Source organism: Lolium perenne, chromosome 1 (genome assembly GCF_019359855.2).
Source record: "Lolium perenne isolate Kyuss_39 chromosome 1, Kyuss_2.0, whole genome shotgun sequence".
Lineage (NCBI taxonomy): Eukaryota > Viridiplantae > Streptophyta > Magnoliopsida > Poales > Poaceae > Lolium > Lolium perenne.
In genome coordinates this window covers 150,386,784-150,406,945 of record NC_067244.2, presented here as the reverse complement: position 1 = coordinate 150,406,945, position 20,162 = coordinate 150,386,784, and the positions used below count along the sequence as shown (strand labels likewise).

The window sequence follows — 20,162 nt, the reverse complement described above, 5'->3', positions numbered from 1 at the left end:
AAGCAAACCATCTCCAAGATCTACTTTCTCTCTCCCAAACCATCTCTCTGCAGATCCCATCGCCCGCTTCTCCTTCCATCTCTCTGCAGGTCCCTCTGCCATGCTCTCCCGTTGAAGGCCGCTCCTCCCCTGCTCTCTCGTTGCTCACTTGCTGGGTGGTAGGAGGACGTGGTGGCGGAGGCGGGACCGAGCAGGAGAAGGGCGGCCAGAAGTAGCGCCCTCCGACAGCCTTGCAGGCCTCCTGCGTCGCCGCCGCGGCTGTGCCCCCGGTGCGCGCAGCTCCGGTGCCAAGGCTGCGGAGCGAGCCGACGACGAGCCGGGCGAGGCCGAAGCCGGACGTGCGCGCGGAGCTCGTCTACACCGCCGCGCCTGCCGCTGCCTCCTCCGACTCAATGACACCGCCGCGCTGCCCCCTTCACAGACGAGGTATTCCATGAGCAGGAGAAGTAGGCGCCCGCCACGGACCACCGACATGTCCCTCAGCGCCGCCGTCACCACGACCGCCGCCGTCGGGTTCTGGTCGCTCACCGTCCAACTCAACTCGTGGCGATGCGGGAGGTCCAGATCGAGGACGAGCCAGATCGACACCCGCTCGCAGGCTGCAGATCGAGGGCTTGCTCAAGGCCGGCGGTGGAGTCGTCGGTGTTGGGGTTCCCGGCGGAGCTGGTAGGCGCGGCCGCCGGCGAGCTCGCGCAAGCCCCGTCGCGCAGATCGAAGAGGCCGGCGTCGCACAGTTGCTCAAGGATTTTATTGTTTTTTTTTGTTTTTTAGGGTTCTAGTTGAAAAGTTGCAAAACTTTGGTATTTTTGTATTTGGATCCTGTAATAACACTACTTTATAATATGGCAAAAGTGGCCCGCTCAGATTCCGCCTGCCACACCCTGACCTGTGGCATTTTTTTATTTTTTAATCAATTGGCAGGCAGTGGCGCACCTCAGCTTACAATAGTGACGCACCATAAAGCTGTATCACTGGTGCACCCTAACATTAGTAGTGGCGCACCACATGGTGCGCTATTGGTACATGATTTAGTAGTGGCGCACCACCTGGTGCGCCATTGGTACATGACTTAGTAGTGGCGCATCACTAGTGCGCCACTGCTAAAAGTTAGCAGTGGCGTGATAGCAGTGGCGCACCACTAGTGCGCCACTGATGGGTAAAAGTGGTGCGCCACTGATTGCCCTTTTCCTAGTAGTGGTAAGGTACCTAACACCCATGGAATTCTGGTGTTGGTCATGCTTTGCCCTAGGGAGAGCTTTAGTCAATGGATCTGCTACATTCAGATCAGTGTGTACTTTGCAAATCTTTACTTCTCCATCTTCGATGTATTCGCGAATCGAATGATAACGCAGCTTGATATGCTTCAGCCTCTTGTGTGACCTTGGTTCTTGTGCATTGGCGATGGCACCCATGTTGTCACAGTAGATGACTAGTGGGTCCAATGCACTAGGAACCACACCGAGCTCTACAATGAACCTCTTCATCCATACCGCTTCTGATGAAGCCTCTGAAGCCGCTATGTACTCCGATTCTGTTGAAGACTTCGCCACCGTGCACTGCTTTGAGCTTGACCAGCTTACTGCAGCACCATTCAATATAAACACGTACCCAGACTGTGACTTAGAGTCATCAGGATCAGTGTTCCAACTTGCATCGGTGTAACTGGTTACAACGAGCTCTTGGTCACCTCCATAACAAAGAAACATATCCTTAGTTCTTTTCAAGTACTTCAGGATATTCTTGACCGCTGTCCAGTGTTCCATTCCAGGATCACTTTGATATCTGCTAGTCAAACTAACTGCATGTGCTATATCCGGTCTAGTACATAACATGGCATACATGATAGAGCCTACTGCCGAGGCATAGGGGATCTGATTCATCCTCTCTCTTTCTTGTGCCGTAGCCGGACCTTGAGTCTTACTCAAGACCTTACCTGGTAACATAGGTAAGAACCCTTTCTTACTTTCGTCCATTCTAAACTTCTTTAGAATCTTGTCCAGATATGTACTCTGTGAAAGCCCTATTAGGCGTCTTGATCTATCTCTATAAATCTTGATGCCTAATATGTACGATGCTTGATACGTCTCCGACGTATCGATAATTTCTTGTGTTCCATGCCACATTATTGATGATATCTACATGTTTTATGCACACTTTACGTCATATTCGTGCATTTTCTGGAACTAACCTATTAACAAGATGCCGAAGTGCCAGTTGCTGTTTTCTGCTGTTTTTGGTTTCAGAAATCCTAGTAAAGAAATATTCTCGGAATTGGACGAAATCAACGCCCAGGGTCCTATTTTGCCACGAAGCTTCCAGAAGACCGAAGAGGAGACGAAGTGGGGCCACGAGGCAGCCAAACCCTAGGGCGGCGCGGCCTGGCCCCTGGCCGCGCGGCCCTATGGTGTGGGCCCCTCGTGCCGCCTCCTGACCTGCCCTTCCGCCTACTTAAAGCCTCCGTCGCGAAACCCCCAGTACCGAGAGCCACGATACGGAAAACCTTACTGAGACGCCGCCGCCGCCAATCCCCTCTCGGGGGATTCAGGAGATCGCCTCCGGCACCCTGCCGGAGAGGGGAATCATCTCCCGGAGGACTCTACGCCGCCATGGTCGCCTCCGGAGTGATGTGTGAGTAGTCTACCCCTGGACTATGGGTCCATAGCAGTAGCTAGATGGTTGTCTTCTCCCCATTGTGCTTAATTGTTGGATCTTGTGAGCTGCCTAACATGATCAAGATCATCTATCTGTAATTCTATATGTTGCGTTTGTTGGGATCCGATGAATAGAGAATACTTGTTATGTTGATTATCAAAGTTATGTCTATGTGTTGTTTATGATCTTGCATGCTCTCCGTTACTAGTAGATGCTCTGGCCAAGTAGATGCTTGTAACTCCAAGAGGGAGTATTTATGCTCGATAGTGGGTTCATGTCTCCGTGAAAGTAGGGGAGTGACAGATCTCTAAGATTATGGATGTGCTGTTGCCACTAGGGATAAAACATTGGTGCTATGTTCAAGGATGTAGTCACTGATTACATTACGCGCAATACTTAATGCAATTGTCTGTTGTTAGCAACTTAATACTGGAGGGGGTTCGGATGATAACCTGAAGGTGGACTTTTTAGGCATAGATGCATGCTGGATAGCGGTCTATGTACTTTGTCGTAATGCCCAATTAAATCTCACAATACTCATCATAATATGTATGTGCATGGTCATGCCCTCTTTATTTGTCAATTGCCCAACTGTAATTTGTTCACCCAACATGCTGTTTATCTTATGGGAGAGACACCTCTAGTGAACTGTGGACCCCGGTCCAATTCTCTATACTGAAATACAATCTACTGCAATATTGTTTTACTGTTTTCTGCAAACAATCATCATCCACACTATACATCTAATCCTTTGTTACAGCAAGCCGGTGAGATTGACAACCTCGCTGTTTCGTTGGGGCAAAGTACTTTGGTTGTGTTGTGCAGGTTCCACGTTGGCGCCGGAATCTCTGGTGTTGCGCCGCACTACATCCCGCCGCCATCAACCTTCAACGTGCTTCTTGGCTCCTACTGGTTCGATAAACCTTGGTTTCATACTGAGGGAAAACTTGCCGCTGTACGCATCACACCTTCCTCTTGGGGTTTCCAACGGACGCGTGCTATACGCGTATCAAGCTCTTTTTCTGGCGCCGTTGCCGGGGAGATCAAGACACGCTGCAAGGGGAGTCTCCACTTCCCAATCTCTTTACTTTGTTTTTGTCTTGCTTTATTTTATTTACTACTTTGTTTGCTGCATTATATCAAAACACAAAAAAATTAGTTGCTAGTTTTACTTTATTTGCTATCTTGTTTGCTATATCAAAAACACAAAAAAAATAGTTACTTGCATTTACTTTATCTAGTTTGCTTTATTTACTGTCTTGCACTCTATATTAAAAATACAAAAAAAAAATTAGTTACTTTTGTTACCATGTCTAGCTCTGAACCTGTTACTTCTTCGCCTGAAGAATTAGTCTTCACTTTTAAACAAGGGGATGAGGAGAGTTTTAAGGATGCTTGGTCTAGAATTTTTACTTCTTATCATAAAACTGAACCTCAAATGACTCTAAGTTTGCTCCTTAGTAATTTTTATTTTGGTCTTATGATTCGTTATAGATATGCTTTGGATGCTTTAGTGGGAGGAGATTTCCTTCATTGCAATGGGGATCAAGCTTTTAATGCCATAAAGAAGTTGGTTGCATCACATGATTCAGCTAATAACTTTGATTCAGCCCTTATTAGCATTTATAATAGATTAAACAATCTCGAGATAAGTACATCTCGCTTGGATGACAACTATCACCATGTTCGTAATCGTCTTGAACAAGTTTTAGTGAACTCTAAACCTTCATTATGGGATCCTACTATTAAAATTGTTATCGGTGATCAAACTCTTCGTGCCAACTGTGATATTATGTCTGAATTTTGCCTTATACCTGAGAGCATTTATAAATCTTTGAAACTTTGGGGAGTTGATGAAGGGGGAGAAGAAATAACTCTCATTGATAACTCTGTTATAATTCCTAAGGGAATAGCCGCAGGTGTGCATACAACCATTCTTGGAAGAACAATATCCATTGATTATCTTGTTATTGAATGTGTAGGGATAGGAAAAATCACACTCGGAAGATCCCTGCTAAAACTATTGGGAGCAGTCATAGATGTGGGAGAAGGCATCCTGGATTTCACCTCTATACCGGGGGGGAATCATACATTTCCTAAATCAAAGAGAAAGAAAAACAACAAGAAAGGTAAGGGTAAAGCCCAAAGTAAGGATGATGCACCACCCTCCGATAATACTTGATACACACTTTCTGCGCCTAGCTGAAAGGCGTTAAAGAAAAGCGCTTATGGGAGACAACCCATGGTTTTTACTACAGTACTTTGTTTTTATTTTGTGTCTTAGAAGTTGTTTACTACTGTAGCAACCTCTCATTATCTTAGTTTAGTGTTTTGTTGTGCCAAGTAAAGTCGTTGATAGTAAAGTTCATACTAGATTTGGATTACTGCGCAGAAACAGATTTCTTTGCTGTCACGAATCTGGGCTGTTTTCTCTGTAGGTAACTCAGACAATTATGCCAATTTACGTGAGTAATCCTCAGATATGTACGCAACTTTCATTAAATTTGAGCATTTTCATTTGAGCAAGTCTGGTGCCTCGATAAAATTCGTCAATACGAACTGTTCTGTTTTGACAGATTCTGCCTTTTATTTCGCATTGCCTCTTTTGCTATGTTGGATGAATTTCTTTGATCCATGAATGTCCAGTAGCTTTATGCAATGTTCAGAAGTGTTAAGAATGATTATGTCACCTCTGAACATGTTAATTTTTTATTGTGCACTAACCCTCTAATGAGTTGTTCTAAGTTTGGTGTGGAGGAAGTTTTCAAGGATCAAGAGAGGAGTATGATGCAACATGATCAAGGAGAGTGAAAGCTCTAAGCTTGGGGATGCCCCGGTGGTTCACCCCTGCATATTCTAAGAAGACTCAAGCGTCTAAGCTTGTGGATGCCCAAGGCATCCCCTTCTTCATCAACAACATTATCAGGTTCCTCCCCTGAAACTATATTTTTATTCCATCACATCTTATGTGCTTTTCTTGGAGCGTCGGTTTGTTTTTGTTTTTGTTTTGTTTGAATAAAATGGATCCTAGCATTCACTATATGGGAGAGAGACACGCTCCGCTGTAGCATATGGACAAGTATGTCCTTAGGCTTTACTCATAGTATTCATGGCGAAGTTTCTTCTTCGTTAAATTGTTATATGGTTGGAATTGGAAAATGATACATGTAGTAATTGCTATAAATGTCTTGGGTAATGTGATACTTGGCAATTGTTGTGCTCATGTTTAAGCTCTTGCATCATATACTTTGCACCCATTAATGAAGAAATACATAGAGCATGCTTAAATTTGGTTTGCATATTTGGTCTCTCTAAGGTCTAGATAATTTCTAGTATTGAGTTTGAACAACAAGGAAGACGGTGTAGAGTCTTATAATGTTTTCAATATGTCTTTTATGTGAGTTTTGCTGCACCGGTTCATCCTTGTGTTTGTTTCAAATAGCCTTGCTAGCCTAAACCTTGTATCGAGAGGGAATATTTCTCATGCATCCAAAATCCTTGAGCCAACCACTATGCCATTTGTGTCCACCATACCTACCTACTACATGGTATTTCTCCGCCATTCCAAAGTAAATTGCTTGAGTGCTACCTTTAAAATTCCATCATTCACCTTTGCATTATATAGCTCATGGGACAAATAGCTTAAAAACTATTGTGGTATTGAATATGTACTTACGCACTTTATCTCTTATTAAGTTGCTTGTTGTGCGATAACCATGTTTCTGGGGACGCCATCAACTATTCTTTGTTGAATATCATGTGAGTTGCTATGCATGTTCGTCTTGTCTGAAGTAAGAGAGATCTACCACCTTATGGTTAAGCATGCATATTGTTAGAGAAGAACATTGGGCCGCTAACTAAAGCCATGATCCATGGTGGAAGTTTCAGTTTTGGACAATATCCTTAATCTCATATGAGAAAATTATTAATTGTTGTTACATGCTTATGCATAAAAGAGGAGTCCATTATCTGTTGTCTATGTTGTCCCGGTATGGATGTCTAAGTTGAGAATAATCAATAGCGAGAAATCCAATGCGAGCTTTCTCCTTAGACCTTTGTACAGGCGGCATAGAGGTACCCCTTTGCGACACTTGGTTAAAACATGTGCATTGCGATGATCCGGTAGTCCAAGCTAATTAGGAAAAGGTGCGGGCACTATTAGTATACTATGCATGAGGCTTGCAACTTGTAAGATATAATTTACATGATACATATGCTTTATTACTACCGTTGACAAAATTGTTTCATGTTTTCAAAATCAAAGCTCTAGCACAAATATAGCAATCGATGCTTTTCCTCTATGGAGGACCATTCTTTTACTTTCATTGTTGAGTCAGTTCACCTATTTCTCTCCACCTCAAGAAGCAAACACTTGTGTGAACTGTGCATTGATTCCTACATACTTGCATATTGCACTTATTATATTACTCTATGTTGACAATATCCATGAGATATACATGTTACAAGTTGAAAGCAACCGCTGAAACTTAATCTTCCTTTGTGTTGCTTCAATGCTTTTACTATGAATTATTGCTTTATGAGTTAACTCTTATGCAAGACTTATTGATGCTTGTCTTGAAGTACTATTCATGAAAAGTCTTTGCTATATGATTCACTTGTTTACTCATGTCATATACATTGTTTTGATCGCTGCATTCACTACATATGCTTTACAAATAGTATGATCAAGGTTATGATGGCATGTCACTCCAGAAATTATCTTTGTTATCGTTTTACCTGCTCGGGACGAGCAGAACTAAGCTTGGGGATGCTGATACGTCTCCGACGTATCGATAATTTCTTGTGTTCCATGCCACATTATTGATGATATCTACATGTTTTATGCACACTTTATGTCATATTCGTGCATTTTCTGGAACTAACCTATTAACAAGATGCCGAAGTGCCAGTTGTTGTTTTCTGCTGTTTTTGGTTTCAGAAATCCTAGTAAAGAAATATTCTCGGAATTGGACGAAATCAACGCCCAGGGCCCTATTTTGCCACGAAGCTTCCAGAAGACCGAAGAGGAGATGAAGTGGGGCCACGAGGCAGCCAAACCCTAGGGCGGCGCGGCCTGGCCCCTGGCCGCGCGGCCCTATGGTGTGGGCCCCTCGTGCCGCCTCCTGACCTGCCCTTCCGCCTACTTAAAGCCTCCGTCGCGAAACCCCCGATCGAGAGCCACGATACGGAAAACCTTACTGAGACGCCGCCGCCGCCAATCCCATCTCGGGGGATTCAGGAGATCGCCTCCGACACCCTGCCGGAGAGGGGAATCATCTCCCGGAGGACTCTACGCCGCCATGGTCGCCTCCGGAGTGATGTGTGAGTAGTCTACCCCTGGACTATGGGTCCATAGCAGTAGCTAGATGGTTGTCTTCTCCCCATTGTGCTTAATTGTTGGATCTTGTGAGCTGCCTAACATGATCAAGATCATCTATCTGTAATTCTATATGTTGCGTTTGTTGGGATCCGATGAATAGAGAATACTTGTTATGTTGATTATCAAAGTTATGTCTATGTGTTGTTTCTGATCTTGCATGCTCTCCGTTACTAGTAGATGCTCTGGCCAAGTAGATGCTTGTAACTCCAAGAGGGAGTATTTATGCTCGATAGTGGGTTCATGTCTCCGTGAATCTGGGGAAGTGACAGAAATCTCTAAGATTATGGATGTGCTGTTGCCACTAGGGATAAAACATTGGTGCTATGTTCAAGGATGTAGTCACTGATTACATTACGCGCAATACTTAATGCAATTGTCTGTTGTTAGCAACTTAATACTGGAGGGGGTTGGGATGATAACCTGAAGGTGGACTTTTTAGGCATAGATGCATGCTGGATAGCGGTCTATGTACTTTGTCGTAATGCCCAATTAAATCTCACAATACTCATCATAATATGTATGTGCATGGTCATGCCCTCTTTATTTGTCAATTGCCCAACTGTAATTTGTTCACCCAACATGCTGTTTATCTTATGGGAGAGACACCTCTAGTGAACTGTGGACCCCGGTCCAATTCTCTATACTGAAATACAATCTACTACAATACTGTTTTACTGTTTTCTGCAAACAATCATCATCCACACTATACATCTAATCCTTTGTTACAGCAAGCCGGTGAGATTGACAACCTCGCTGTTTCGTTGGGGCAAAGTACTTTGGTTGTGTTGTGCAGGTTCCACGTTGGCGCCGGAATCTCTGGTGTTGCGCCGCACTACATCCCGCCGCCATCAACCTTCAACGTGCTTCTTGGCTCCTACTGGTTCGATAAACCTTGGTTTCATACTGAGGGAAAACTTGACGTTGTACGCATCACACCTTCCTCTTGGGGTTCCCAACGGACGCGTGCTGTACGCGTATCAATGCTTCACCAAGGTCTTTCATTGAAAAACTTTTATTCAAATAACCTTTTACACTGATTAATAGTTCTATATCACTCCCAATCAATAATATGTCATCTACATATAATATCAGGAACGCTACAGAGCTCCCACTCACTTTCTTGTAAATACAGGCCTCTCCATGACACTGTATAAACCCGAAGTCTTTGATCACCTTATCAAAATGTCGGTTCCAACTTCTTGATGCTTGCTTCAGTCCATAAATTGAACGCTGAAGTTTGCACACCTTGTCAGCATTTTTAGGATCGACAAAACCTTTGGGTTGTACCATATACAACTCTTCCTCAATGTCTCCATTAAGGAACACCGTTTTGACATCCATCTGCCAAATCTCATAATCGGAAAATGCAGCTATTGCTAACAAAATCCTCACATATTTTAGCTTCGCTACAGGTGAGAAAGTCTCATCGTAGTCAACACCTTGAATTTGTCGGAAACCCTTTGCGACAAGTCGAGCTTTATAGACAGTAATATTACCATCAGCATCTGTTTTTCTCTTGAAGATCCATTTATTCTCGACAGCCTTGCGGCTATCAGGTAAGTCTACCAAAGTCCACACTTTGTTATCATACATGGATCCCATTTCGGATTTCATGGCTTCTTGCCATTTGTTGGAATCTGGGCTCATCATCGCTTCTTCATACGTCGCAGGGTCTTCATCATTGTTGTCCACAATCATGACATTTAGACAAGGATCATACCAATAAGGAGTGGCACGTTCCCTTGTCGATCTGCGAGGTTCAGTAGCTATCTCATTCGAAGTTTCATGATCATTATCATTAGCTTCATCTGTTTCCGGTGCAGGCGGCACAGGAACAACTTCCGGTACTGCGCTACTCTGATCAATGAGAGAAGATTCAGTAATCTCGTCGAGTTCTACTTTTCTTCCAGTCACTTCTTTAGTGAGAAATTCTTTCTTGAGAAAGGTTCCGTTCTTAGCAACAAAGATTTTGCCTTCGGATCTGTGATAGAAAGTGTACCCTATAGTTTCCTTAGGGTATCCTATGAAGACGCATTTCTCCGCTTTGGGTTCTAGCTTGTCCGGTTGTAACTTTTTTACATAGGCTTCGCAACCCCAAACTTTAAGGAACGACAGCTTAGGTTTCTTATTAAACCATAATTCATACGGTGTCGTTTCAACGGATTTAGATGGTGCCCTATTTAAAGTGAATGCAGCTGTCTCTAATGCATAACTCCAAAATGATAAAGGCAAATCAGTAAGAGACATCATAGAACGAACCATATCTAAGAGAGTTCGATTACGATGTTCGGACACACCGTTTCGTTGTGGTGTTCCCGGCGTGTCAATTGTGAAAGTATTCCGCATTTCTTTAAATGCATGCTAAACTCATAACTCAGATATTCACCTCCACGCTCAGATCATAGAAATTTAATCTTCTTGTTACGTTGATTTTCTACTTCACTTTGGAATTCCTTAAACTTCTCGAAAGTTTCGGATTTATGTTTCATGAAATAGATATACCCATATCTACTCAGATCATCTGTGGAGGTTAGAACATAACGATAACCACCGCGCGAGGCTACACTCATTGGTCCGCACACATCAGTATGTATGATTTCCAATAAGTCTGTAGCTCGCTCCATAATACCAGAGAATGGAGTCTTAGTCATTTTTCCCATTAGACATGCTTCGCATCTATCAAGTGACTCAAAGTCAAGTGATTCAAGTAATCCATCGGTATGGAGTTTCTTCATGCGTTTCACTCTAATATGACCAAGATGACAGTGCCACATATAAGTAGAATTATCATTCAATTTAATTAGCTTAGCATCAATGTTATTAACATGTTTATCACTACTATCGAAATCTAACAGAAATAAACCATTCTTCTCAGGTGCTCGACCATAAAAGATATTATTCGTAAAAATAGAACAACCATTATTCTCAGACTTGAATGAATAACCGTCTTGCATTAAACAAGATCCAGATATAATGTTCATGCTCAACGCGGGTACAAAATAACAATTATTGAGGTTTAAAACTAATCCCGAAGGTAGATGTAGAGGGAGTGTGCCGACTGCGATCACATTGAACTTGGAACCGTTTCCACGCGCATCATCACTTCATCCTTTAATAGTCTTCGTTTATTCTTTAGTTCCTGTTTTGAGTTACAAATATGAGCAACCGAACCAGTATCAAATACCCAGGTACTAGTACGAGAACCAGAAGATAAACATCTATAACATGTATATCAGATATACCTTCTTTCTTCTTCTTGACAAGGCCGCTCTTCAGATCAGCCAAATACTTGGAGCAATTACGCTTCCAGTGTCCCTTCTCCTTGCAGTAATAGCACTCAGCATCCGGCTTAGGGCCAGTCTTAGGTTTCACAGGAGGCGTGGCAGCTTTCTTGCCACCCTTCTTGAATTTGCCTTTAGACTTGCCCTGTTTCTTGAAACTGGTGGTCTTGTTGACCATCAACACTTGGTGCTCTTTCTTGATCTCAATCTCAGCAGATTTCAGCATGGCGAAGAGTTCAGGTAACTCTTTGTTCATGTTTTGCATATTGTAGTTCATCACAAAGTTCTTGTAACTAGGTGGCAGTGATTGAAGGACACGATTAATCCCCAGTCTGTTAGGAATCACTATTCCCAGATCACTGATTTTCTTCGCATGCCCGGTCATGGCGAGCATGTGCTCACTAACGGAGCTTCCTTCTTCCATCATGCAACTGAAGAAGTGTTTCGATGCTTCATAGCATTCCACGGCCGCATGAGTTTCAAAGATAGCTTTCAGCTCATTGACCAACTCATGAGGATCGTGGTGCTCAAAACGTTTTTGAAGATCGGCTTCCAGACTGCATAGGATGGCACACTGAACTTGAGAGTACTGAGTTTTCCGAGTCTCGTAAACATTCTTTACTTCATCGGTTTCAGTTTCTGCAGGAGGGTCACCTAGCAGTGCATCAAGCACATATTGCAGGTTCCACCAGCGAGGAAAATCCTCACATGACGGAACCAGTCGGTAAAGTTTCTACCGTTGCTCTTAAGCTTTTCTTTCTCTAGGAACTGGTTAAAATTGATTGGGGATGCCATTATCTACAACATATATTTGCAATAGTTTAGACTAATGTTTATGACAAATTGAGTTCAAATTTTAATTTAACAAAATTAAAAACTAGGTGAACTCCCACTCAAAACAATATCCCTCGAATTGTCTTAGTGATCACATGAACCAAATCCACCACACCAAGTCCGATCATCACGAGACAAGATGTAATTTCAATGGCGAACACTCAAAGTGTTCATCATATCAATCATATGATTCATGCTCTACCTTTCGGTATCACGTGTTCCGAGACCATGTCTGTACATGCTAGTCTCGTCAAGGCAACCTTAGTATCCGCGTGTGCAAAAGTGGCTTGCACCTGTTGTATACACTTGTTGAATCTATCATACCCGATCATCACGAGATGTTTCGAAACGACAAGTATTAGTAACGGTGCTACTAAGGATGAACACTTTATTATCTTGATATTTTAGTGAGAGGGATCATCTTATAATGCTACCGTCGCAATCTAAGCAAAATAAGATGCATAAAAAGGATTAACATCACATGCAATTCATATGTGATATGATATGGCCCCTTTGTATTTGCGCCTTGGATCTTCATCTCCAAAGCACGGACATGATGTCCATCATCAACGGGCATGATCTCCATCATCGTCGGCGTAGCGTCAAGGTCAATGGCGTCGTCTTCATGATTGTTCTCCCATGTAGCAACTATTACAACTTCTTTGAAATACTACTCAACATGAAATTTAAAGACAACCATAAGGCTCATGTCGGTTGCCACAATACAATAATGATCATCTCATACATATTCATCATCACATTATGGCCATATCACATCACCAAACCCTGCAAAAACAAGTTAGACGTCTCTAATTTGGTTTGCATATTTTACGTGGTTTAGGGTTTTCGAGTAAGATCTAATCTACCTACGAACATGAACCACAACGGTGATACTAGTGTTGTCACTAGAAGAGTAAATTGAATCTTCACTATAGTAGGAGAGACAGACATCCGCAAAGCCACTTATGCAATACAAGTTGCATGTCGAGCGTGGAGCAAATCTCGTGAACGCGGTCATGTAAAGTTAGCCCGAGCCGCTTCATCCCACTATGCCACAAAGATGCAAAATACTCAAACTAAAGACAACATAAGCATCAACGCCCACAAAACAATTGTGTTCTACTCGTGCAACCATCTATGCATAGACACGGCTCTGATACCACTGTAGGGATTCGTAGCATAGTAAACAAAAAAATTCCTACCGCGAGAACGCAATCCAAGCCAAGATGCAATCTAGAAGACGGGAGCAACGAGGGGATGAACGAGACTAACCCTTGAACATTTCCAAAGCCTACAAGAGGAGGCTCTCTTTGCTGTGGTAGACGATCACTTGCCACTTTCAAAAGCGCGTACAAGATCTTGACGGTGCCACAATCGGGCAGCACCTCCGTACTCGGTCACACGTTCGGTGTTGATGAAGACGACGTCCTTCTCCCCGTTCCAGCAGGCAGCGGAAGTAGTAGCTCCTCCTTGAATCCCGGCAGCACGACGGCGTGGTGGCGGTGTTGATGGAGATCTCCGGCGGAGCTTCGCTAAGCGTTTGCGGGAGAGGTGGAGGAGGTGGGCGGCTAGGGTTTGGGAGAGGGGGTGGCCGGCCACTATGAGGTGCGGCCAAGCTATGGGCTTGTGGTGGCCGGCCCCCTCCCTTTGCCCCTCATTATATAGGTGGAACCCCCAAGTGTTGGACTACAAGTCTTCGAATAAGACCCCAACCCAAAACCTTCCATGTGTAGGGAAACCTACCCAAGGTGGGATTCCCACTTGAGGTGGGACTCCCACCCTTCCATGAGGGGGGGTGGCCGGCCACCCTTGGTGGAGTCCACCTGGGACTCCACCCCCTAGGGTTGGCCGGCCATGCTAGGTGGAGTCCCTCCGGGACTCCGCCTTCCATAGTGATTTCTTCCGGACTTTTCTAGAACCTTCTAGAACCTTCCATAAATGCACCGGATCATTTTCAAACTTATAAAATGACTTCCTATATATGAATCTTATTATTCGGACCATTCCGGAACTCCTCGTGATGTCCGGGATCCCATCCGAGACTCCGAACAAAACTTAGAACTCCATTCCATATTCAATATCTACTAATACGACATCAAACCTTAAGTGTGTCACCCTACGGTTCGCGAACTATGTAGACATGGTTTAGACCTCTCTCCGACCAATAACCAATAGCGGGATCTGGAGATCCATAATGGCTCCCACATATTCAACGATGACTTAGTGATCGAATGAACCATTCACATACGATACCGATTCCCTTTGTCACGCGATATTTTACTTGTCCGAGGTTTGATCATCGGTATCTCTATACCTTGTTCAACCTCGTCTCCTGACAAGTACTCTTTACTCGTACCGTGGTATGTGGTCTCTTATGAACCATTCATATGCTTGCAAGCTAATATAGACGATATTCCACCGAGATGGCCCAGAGTATATCTATCCGTCATCGGGATGGACAAATCACACTGTTGATCAATATGCCTCAACTCATACTTTCCGGATACTTAATCCCACCTTTATAACCACCCATTTACGCAGTGGCGTTTGATGTAATCAAAGTACCTTTCCGGTATAAGTGATTTACATGATCTCATGGTCGAAAGGACTAGGTAACTATGTATCGAAAGCTTATAGCAAATAACTTAATGACGTGATCTTATGCTGCGCTTAATTGGGTGTGTTTATTACATCATTCATATAATGACATAACCTTGTTATTAATAACATCCAATGTTCATGATCATGAAACTATGATCATTATTAATCAACAAGCTAGTTAATAGGATTACTAGGGACTCATTGTTGTTTACATAACACACATGTATCAATGTTTCGGTTAATACAATTATAGCATGGTATATAAACATTTATCATAAACACAAAGATATATAATAACCACTTTTATTATTGCCTCTTGGGCATATCTCCAACAGTACGATGGATAAGTTATTATAAATCTTAATGGTGAAACACACACACATAACACTGGCGCTAAAATGCCATAAGGCAAATGATTTGAATTCCACTCATTTGTGGAACCGCCATTTAGGTCATGTTAGAAAGGAACGCATGAAGAAACTTCATGCAAATGGATTTTTGGAGTCATTTGATTTTTGAATCGTTTGGCGCTTGCAAATCTCTACTACTAATAAAAGACCCAGAGAGTCTGATCCAAGCATTCTGAGACGTACGATTAGTTTATCCGACAACTCACAGTCAACCCGTGTTTGACGGAAGCGGACACCCACGCACATCAAATGGCAGACAACGCCATCGCCTTTTTTTCCGAACCGCTCACCTCGCGGCTCACGCACGATCTCCACTGAAAACGTGAACCTCCCGTCCACTTCATGGCTGCTCCCCCGAATGGCCGAAACGCCCTCGCGCGCGGCGGCGGCGGCTCGGCTCCCGCCGCACGCCGCCCAAATCTCCGCTCGCCCAAATTCAAACACGCGCCCGCAGGTCGCTCTCCGGCCAGCTCTCGCCCACGCGGACGCTGGAGGCCGCCCCGTCCCCTTCTACCTGTCCGGTGCAGACCTTCGCGCACACCACATACCAAGCGCCATGCGTCGGTGCCGTCCAGTTCCTACCAACAGTTGCTCATGTGCAACGACTGACAGGACCTGCGTCCCGCTAAGCCACACACCACGGCCTCTTGCTCTGGAGCCACCCGCCTGATACGGCGCTGCTCGCCATATCCTTCTTCCTCTCCAGAGCCCTGAATGGGTGACAGTAGGTACAACTCGAGTCGCATGTCACATGTTCGACAAAATGTACACAAGAGATTTTATCATATGACATTTTGGGTTTTATCTTCTGATTCTTATTGTAGATGAATGCCTTGACAGATACAGAAAATTGCCTTTTGGTGCCTTATTAGTGTAGATGAAAGGAATGATAGTATTATTACATTGTTATTACAGAAAATCAACCAAGGTATCTCAAGGAGCTGATGTGTTAGTGTTGTGTGAACCAAACTGATGTCAGGCACCAGTATGTCGAACTCAGGGTGTGTGTGCAATTCAGGCTACTCATCCACAAAGAGAGGAAGGTTGATGGTGAAAATTCTTGCTTCAAGAAATTGGACCTAGAGTCTTTTGTTTTCAAGGTTTGGACACTCCTACGCCTTTAGCTTTGTGATGATATGCGGAACATAGATGAATGTTCATGTGCAGTTCCTTGTGAGATGCACATCTTTATTGTGGTACCTTCTGATTGAATAATATCCTGCTTGATATGCCCTACCCAACTACATAATAAGCTGGTAGGTATTAGCAGAAACGAAACCTCCAGATAAAGATGTGCCCATATATTATCATGGAAAATCCCTGTGACTTTTGGCACGTTATTTGTATTTCATCATGCTTGATTATTGCCTTTTTCTGAAAGTCTCCATTGTTGCACGTGTTGATTCTTTGTATTTCTTTCTAAGTTTATGCATAAGATAGTCCTGAGTTTTTTCTTATTACTACGAGTGTATAGACTGGAGCTGGAAAGACTCTATCATGGAGATAAAGGTAACATCTTTGGGTTTAAATTTGGATGCTGAGAGGGGCCAAGCATCTTTCTATACTCTGATATATACGGTAGTGCCGGGCAAACAAATTTTGTTTTTGGAAGTGAATATGTGTTCTCAGTCTGAATTATAACTTTTCTGTCAATAAGAGAAATACTAACATACAGATAAGTGCTCTCTATTCCAATCTTTTTCTTGCAATTTTTTTTGGAAAAGCAACCAAATATTCAAATTCTATATTGTCTTATCTCATCATGTTCAATTTAGATTGTAAACAACTGGCATTTCCCAACTTAAAAATGTTTCTTGTCTTGCTGTCATCATGTCTGCTCATAGTTTTCAATCTACTACCGTTGTGTTTATATGAAAATCTTTTGGCTTCATGGGTATCAACCAAGCATGAATTGTTGAGGAACCATCCATTTTGCAAGGAACTAATTGCTGCTTTAAGATAACACAACATGTTCAGCTTTTTTATGTTCCAGACTATACAGAGGTAATGAGTTTTCGTTGTGTATTTGCTTTGAGGTAGCATATTCTGGTGTGATTTTCTGTATGTAGAGTTAACAAGTTTTCATTGCTTTGTGGTAGCAGGTAATGCTGATTTCCTGAGTACTCATTTATACGTTTTTCTCTATATGACTGCAAAATAGGCACTAGATTCGGTTGTGGAGCCTTTTCTATTGATAATGTGCTATTTTTTCTCCGTTTTCATTTTGTGTTACTGTCTTGCTTTGAAAATCTATCACTTTCAGGTCTTTCTGATCATAAGATGAAACAACTACATTTTTCAGATTTGCTCATGTTGGACAGCAGGTGCCGCTGAAACTGTTACATGTGTATGCATGCTTGTCATCAAGTATACATCACTACCTTTAAACATATTTACCTTTTTCTTTCATTTTGTCGAGTTGTCTCCGGTGCTTTGTTGTTTCACTTCTACAATCCAAATACAAATAGTCTCCAGTGCTTATTTGTGTCGTCTTTGAATTGTTAGGTACCGGGATGCAATCACTTGATTTGTCGATGAGATCAACACCTGCCAGCCTATCAATGGTGGGAACGATCATTTACAAGGCTTGGTCATGTCAACACTGGCGTAAAAGATAAAATTTTCAATGATTTCACGAGTCTCCAACTTGCTGCTCCGCACGCAACTAAACCTGCTTCCCATGCCGGAGGCGACGCCGACCAGATCCCAGCAGCACATCACATGGGAGTAGATGGCTCTGCCAGGGCAGTCGACGCTGGGGACCTAACCTCCTCCATCTGGTCTGCAGGTTCACAACCTCCATCACACTTCATAGGATATACTATTTTTGTGCTTTTGCAGAAAGTTTGGTCGAATTGTTTAATTTACAAGGTATATAGTATATATCGTATGCGTGTATGAAAACTTTTATGATTGTGGCAGTAAATTATTGGTAACCAGATGTTTGGTATGATTGCATTTGTTTCTACAACAAACAATGAGGTTCACCCCTCCTTCGTTCTATGAAGAATAATGGATTTCAAATAGGAAGCTCATATTTATATTGTATTTTGAGTAAAATATGTGGGGATTCATGTTCTTTTTCCAGTGTGACATTTTTCTTCAGCACCATAAGATTATGATACCTTGGTACTGTTATTTAATTTTTCAGTTTGAATTCCTCTTCAGAAGTTGCGTCTTACATAGTCTATCTTCTATGTTTCTCTTCAGAAGTTGCGTCTCACACTGTCTCCTATGTTGGGAAATAATTTATAAATTTTAACCCCGATGGTTGTTGCCCATAGTGTGGTAAATTTATGTAAGCTCAAAAAATTGTCATGTTTTGGTGATTCAAGATGAATGGCTACTGTACCCTACTATGCATTTTGTTTGTGTTTATGTTAACTTTGTTCAGTCAGTTTTTCTTGCTTCAGAGAACTATACTTCTTTCCTATTTACAGAAGTGAATACTGTATTTGCTGAATACAGAAGTGAATACTTCTTTCCTATTTTTACTTATGCTCTTGATGCCTCTGATTTAGAAAGAGTCTATGATTCATGTTATTTATATTTAGCAGGTTAGCTGAAAGGTCATGCATGCTACTGAGTTGTTGGTTCTGATAGATCTGGAGGTGCCCAAAGATAAATGGAGGTTCAGAGGTATAGTGGAAGCCCGCACCCTGAAACTGCAACAAGTTGCATCTGTAAGAGATTTTTTCTTACACATAGTATACAAAAAACTTCAATGTGATAAAACATCTTCATTTTAGTGTTATGTAATTTTCGATCATAGTTAGCTGAACCATGTATAGCACAATCCGTTGCCAGTTCAGTATCATTCTAAATGGCTTAGTTAGAAGATTAGTTCGGAAATTATATCGGCTGACAATTGTTCTGTGCTCCTTATCGGCAAATCACATTTTTGTAACAAGTTAAAAGATGTCCATGTCTGGATACCTGATGTTAGCCTTGCTACTCCTGAGCCACTCGGCATGAGACCAAGCACGGCAGCCAAGAGGAAGTTGGGTCAATTCATGGCTTGAGGCTACCGTTGCTCGACATGAGACCGAGCACGACAACCTAGAGCAAGTTGCCGTCATCTTTATGGATGTAAGAACCTGTGGTGTAGTGCACGCAAGGCGGGTGAGAGGCCGAGTAATCGAAGAAAGGCCGTTGTCAAGGTTGCCAGGCAGTGGAGTGACTCATTTGTATCAAACCTGCTTGAGGGGTATAGCACGTGTGCTCTGTGCTCTTTTATGTAATATGGAACGTTCTTTGAATGTTGTTGATCTCTGAAGCATATATCTCTTCAGACCGATGAAATATTTAAGTCCATAATTGTATGTACTATAAGAAGATGCCACTTTACAAAGTCATTGAGTTTAATCAAATAAAAGATGGATTTTCTATTGCATTGTTCCTTGAGACATATTACTACCATCGTCATATTGAGTTCTGTTTTAGAAATATATTGATGCTTACTTCAGTCTACTGCTTGTAATGTGGTTTAACTGATTTTTTTTTATCACTGAAGATGCGCATTGTGCATGCCAGATTACTATATAAAAGGTAAACAAGTTACCGCACCTCTTATTGATTTGTATGGTGTAATAGACCGCATGTTTCTTTTGGCTTCCTAGCATTATACTGTATAACCTTGGTAATACAAGAATCTATCAGTTGCATATAGGTTTTGCACTATATTTGGCAACGTGGCTAGGTTTTGCAATATATCTGGTAACAAGGCGATTAACAATTGGGGCATAACATGAAACGGGTGAAACAACATTATTGTCCACTGGAGTACCACTCCTCAACAGGTGTCTCAATTTTGAAAATACAATCTGAGTTAACACTTAGCACCATGCGTGTGTTACTATTTTATTTTTAGAGTGTTCATTTATTTTGTTCTCACGTGAATTTAAATTATATGTATTGTTTGACATACTAAGACGTGCGTTGCACGTGCAGGTTTACTAGTCTTTTCTAAAGAGAATGACTAAAATACCGTTCATAGGCCAGGAG

At 42.5% G+C, this 20,162-nt stretch overlaps 1 long non-coding RNA gene across 3 annotated transcripts; it reads left to right on the top strand.

Moving 5' to 3' along the window:
* The first annotated feature begins 15,421 nt into the window (after positions 1-15,421).
* LOC127307494 (uncharacterized) lies at positions 15,422-19,434 on the top strand. Of its 3 annotated transcripts, none has more exons than XR_007855629.1 (5): positions 15,422-15,886; positions 16,074-16,258; positions 16,633-17,525; positions 17,664-17,946; positions 18,716-19,434. It is a non-coding gene; the product is annotated as an uncharacterized lncRNA (long non-coding RNA). The 3 variants fall into 3 exon arrangements; XR_007855624.1 differs by having other exon boundaries at positions 16,074-17,525; positions 18,716-18,797; positions 19,070-19,434; XR_007855623.1 differs by having other exon boundaries at positions 16,074-17,525.
* The last annotated feature ends 728 nt before the right edge of the window (positions 19,435-20,162 follow it).